At 29.6% G+C, this 4,994-nt stretch overlaps 1 pseudogene; it reads left to right on the plus strand.

Annotated features, from left to right (window-relative positions):
• The first annotated feature begins 3,514 nt into the window (after positions 1 to 3,514).
• LOC131876400 (cypmaclein-like) lies at positions 3,515 to 4,304 on the plus strand (annotated as a pseudogene).
• The last annotated feature ends 690 nt before the right edge of the window (positions 4,305 to 4,994 follow it).

The raw sequence follows: 4,994 nt of genomic DNA on the forward strand, positions 1-4,994 counted from the left end.
AAGACTCTAACACTTAGCAACATTGAATATTTCCTTGTTATTACTAAAATTAACAGCATTTCATCTACATACAACAACATAAATATCACAATATTATTCGCTTGTTTTTTCTAAATGTACACTACAATAACTTTAACATGATTAAGACCAAGTCCGAAAACATATCTATCAATTTTTTTATTCCACAACTTTAGTGATTAGTTGTAATGATAAAGGGATTTTTTGATCTTATACAAGTTAAATCCTTATCTTTCACCTTAAGACGTGCCCTGTTTGTTCCATTTTGAAATCTTCTTTAAGCTCACATGATACAAAATTATTTTATTTACATATATCTATTTTGTTTCAAGATTAAAAGTACAACAACAATAACCAACAAAAATTTGATTGAAGTATTTAGTAAGAGGAATGACAGGCAGAGTTAGATAACATTTAGTGTGTGGGATTCGGATTCTCATTCCTTTCTCATCTAGGCTTGGACTCCATCCTTTAACCCATTGAAGGAATCCATTGAGTTTTTTCTTGTTTGGGTGAGACTTCTTTATGTCCCCTTATAGTTTTGGATCTCCTCTAGTGATGAAACCATTAGTAATGCTTTGGGCCATTTCTTAATGGTAGATCTTGCTTCTAAGAACTTTTCCCATGCCTCTTATGCCTGTATTTTGGTGGAATTAGATTTATCCAAACTTTTACCTAGTGAAATTGTACTACAACCTAATGGTCGATCTTGGTCTCAAATGGTGGATTACGAGGGCATCAGATTTTATTGGAGGAATCACTTTGCTATTGGGAACTTGGCCTCAACTTGTTCTTGAGCTCCTTGTAAGTAGTCTTCCTCTTCATGGTAGAAGAATTCTCTTCTTGACCATCTTACAATGTTTCCTAAATATATTTTTTATGGCCTTTTCTCTTGAATCTTCCCTCATCCATTCCATAATCTACTCATATTGGAGCAGTAGTTTATCCTTAGGCTCTATTGGATGTTTCCCATTTCACCTTGATCAGGTTGCTCTAGAATCGGATATGGTTTTTTCCTTCCTATCCTAAACAAGTTTGTTTCTTCTCATGCCTCAAATAATGTTGTTCATGCTCCACCTTGCTTTTCTATTGGAGCTATTTGTTCAATTTATAATTCTAAAAGGACCTCTATCTCCTATTGTCTAAAGTATTTAATTTATTTGGATAGTGATGCAAAGGAGGAAGATATGTCTTTTGTAGATGGACTCTATCTCTCACATGAGAATCCTTTGGGTCTGAAGTTGCCTCGGTAGTGATCAAGCTATAATTTGCTTGATTGGATCTAACCTCTTTTTGTTGGTTCTCTTCTATTTCTATACTATTTTTATGTTGCTCTTGTTTTGTCTTTCAACTTTTGTGTTGGTTCTATATTTTTTGGTAGTCTCACCCCTTGTGAGACCCCCCTCTCTTCCACCTCAATGACTAATTTGTTAATAGGTGTAATCCCTTTCCCACTTTACATAATCAAAATTTAGTAACTTCCACACACAAAAAATAAGAGCTATTTATATATAATTTTTTTTTTGACTTAACAATTATTTTACTAACGTAAATTACCAATTTTATTTTTTAGTTATAAGCTTAAGTATATTATGAGGTAAATTTTCAGCATTCTTATTCATCATGATATATCCTTATTCTTTTTTGCATGTTTTTATGAGAGTGAACTTTATTCTCTAAAATCAACTCAGATTTCCCTTTGCTATTTATTTATAATTAAAATATTTTACAAATTATAGGTAATACAAATGATTAAAATGTTCAATGATTGTTCTTAATACTACTAACATTTGTTTACAAATTATAGGATATATTGTTTACTATTTTTTATAAATATATATTTTTCATTAAATTTGAAAAGATGCGTGTGCTGAAATATAACTGTTTCCAATTCCCACCACCTTTTTTCTTAATTATTTATCCAAATCATAAAATAATTATATCATATTGACATAGATTTTTTTCTCTACTGCATCATATTTTTTTCAAATTTTTTTAATAAATTTTAGTATTTTTCCTTTACAAGATAATCAACCTTATATTTTAGTGTTGATGACCTACTTTCAATAAAAATAAAATATAAAATATAAAAACTAATTAAAATATTAAAAGATATATATTTTGGAAAATTCACTTATAGATCTATAAAAGGGTATTTTTTACATTTCAAAAAATATATTATTTATAAGAGTAGGAGTTGTTGAAACATCGAGTTTTATTTATTTTTTAATTAGACCAAAAGTAGTATAAAATATACATTTAGTAGACACTTCCAATTGGAAAAGGTGTGGCCCATTTATAACTTAGCTATAATTAATCTATATAGACCATATGTTCGACTAAAATTTCAAATTAAAATTGACATCAAAATTTAACTAAGATTTCAAGAACTTCCATACTCCAATCCTACCATAACAAACCCACTTATATTTTCATACTGTATAATGTTTTTGGTTTCAAGAGTCTAAAACAATTAAAAATATAAGATGATTCCTTGGATAAAACTGTATGACTTAAAAAAAAAAGTAGCATTCAGTCATCTCCTTATATAGAATAAAAAGGAATACATAAAGACAATATAAAACTCTTTAAAAAATTCATTATAAAAAATCATTTTCTGATATAGAAAAAAGAGAATACATAAAGATGAATCTCATTCTAAAATATGAACCCTCATTATAGAACACATTGTACAATGATATCTTCCACATTAACTATTTACCATGGATAAGCAAAGAACCAAACAATTTTTCCCCTTCTTTTACATTAATTATCAATCATAATATATATTTATATCTGATTTACATTAATTACTATAATAATTGTAGAGCTCCATATGTGCATATATAAGGATAGAGTGTACACCTATTCAACTCGATGAGATGAAATCATTCAGATAAATGGAATATAACATATGGTTACACAGTAGGGATACGATGACTTTAAGAAATACAGTGAGAACAAAATCTTCTCTATTTTATGTGGGGGCTAACATATTAATAATACATCCTGACTTGCAATCCACCGACTTCTACATGCCTTCTCCTTCAAATATTGCCAATTAAACGGAGGTACCCACAAATCCTAAATATCATTTTACAATGAATGCGGTAGCAAGAAAGAAAAAAGTCTACTATAAATAATATCGAGATGCCACACAAAGTTGATGAAAATCATTTTATGCTGAATTTATGGAATTTTCAACAAATCATTCATTTTTGCCTGGATATCAGTTGAGTTATTACACAGTTTCTCTGTAAGAAAAAATGAAAATGCTCGTTTGAGTTGTAATATCTTAGTTGTATTATATAACACAGCGCTATTTTAAAGTTAAGATGGTATAGTTGTAGACACTTATTTAATGCTGAAGTTCTGGAATATTCAACAAACTAATTAATTTTGCCTGGATATCAGTTGGGTTATTACAAAGTTTATCCCTGAGAAAAAAATGCTCGTCTATCCTGTACTATATAAAACAGGGCTACTTTAAGGATAGGTGTTACAGTTGTATGTTTTCAGTTTTGAAGTTGAAGCATAATTTGGATGCCAATGGCCTGCTTTCACCCTCATTCTTCCATGTTTGTATTCCTCACCCTACTGCTCATAGTGCAGGTAACAACTTTTCTATTGTAATGTTGCTGCGAGTTCTTTTAAGCTTTTCTTTTGAATTGGGTGGGAATTATATGGTGTTAGCTGTTAATGCACAGGCTTGGAAAGTATCCACACATGTAGTTGAGGATGATGTGAAGTATGTAGAGGTAATGATAAAACTAATTAGCTATCTAACTTTTTCTTCTATCTGTTTCATTGATTTGATTTTATGGAGAAAACTGGCATAAGTTAGGTGTTTTGAATTAATGGTGCAGCTTCAGACTGATGTGGGTGAAAAAAGTTACGGATGACTGAAAGTTCACATTGGTATGTGTGTTTGTAAGGCATCTGCTTAATCATCCTCTGGTTTGATCTTTTCAAAATTTTAAAATAAAAGACAGGTTGTTAAGTACAGTTAAAAGTATTAAATAGTTATTAAAATAGGAAGATACCCATGTTGTATATTATATAGTGAATGTAAGAATTTTTATAGTATGATGTGTTCAAGTGCAGATTGTGATAAGGAATGCAATAGGAGATGCTCCAAGGCATCAGCTCATGATAGGTGTCTCAAGTACTGTGGAATATGCTGTGAGAAATGTAACTGCGTTCCACCTGGTACATATGGCAACGAAGATTCTTGCCCTTACTATGCCAATTTGAAGAACTCCAAGGGTGGACACAAATGCCCTTAGCACATTGTCATACTGATACTATAATGCCCTTCACTTGGGCAAAATAATGGATTATGTTTCTAGATAGCAATGCTATAATCCCTATTCTTTCCCAGAGAATGGATGATATGTTATTGAATTTATTATAAACTCTTTTATAGTTATTATTAAATTACATCAAAGTTTCTGTTTACTTTTTCATCCAAGTCTATCAAAAAACAATTCTGCAAGTTCTTTGTTACTTTGCATCAAAGTTTCTGTTTACTTTTTCAACCAAGTCTATCAAAAAAATGTTACACTGCATTGAGGGCCACATCTATGAACAATTTTATATCTGGTTCTCCTTGATTAAAGAGAGCTCATTAAATTTTCAAACTATTTAACTATAATTGTTGTTGTAGTTACAAAATTATGGCCCAAGAATGCTGGAAGTTCTTATCATAAAACAAATGTTTATTTGATATTAAGATTATTACAGAATCCATCAATGTTAAACCATTACATTTTCACCTCATAATATTGTTATGAAAAGGGATCTGAACTGTAAATTATATAAAATCTTGCTAAAAGGGATTTAAACAATAAGAGTGATAAAGCTCATTACATCATAGTTTTATTGTAACAAGTATATTTAGAATTAAATATATATTTTGTTATAAAATATTTATATAGTATTTATAACCATTGTAAGTTTTTTAATTAGAAATAAAT

This window comes from Cryptomeria japonica, chromosome 5, assembly GCF_030272615.1.
Source record: "Cryptomeria japonica chromosome 5, Sugi_1.0, whole genome shotgun sequence".
NCBI classification, from domain to species: domain Eukaryota; kingdom Viridiplantae; phylum Streptophyta; class Pinopsida; order Cupressales; family Cupressaceae; genus Cryptomeria; species Cryptomeria japonica.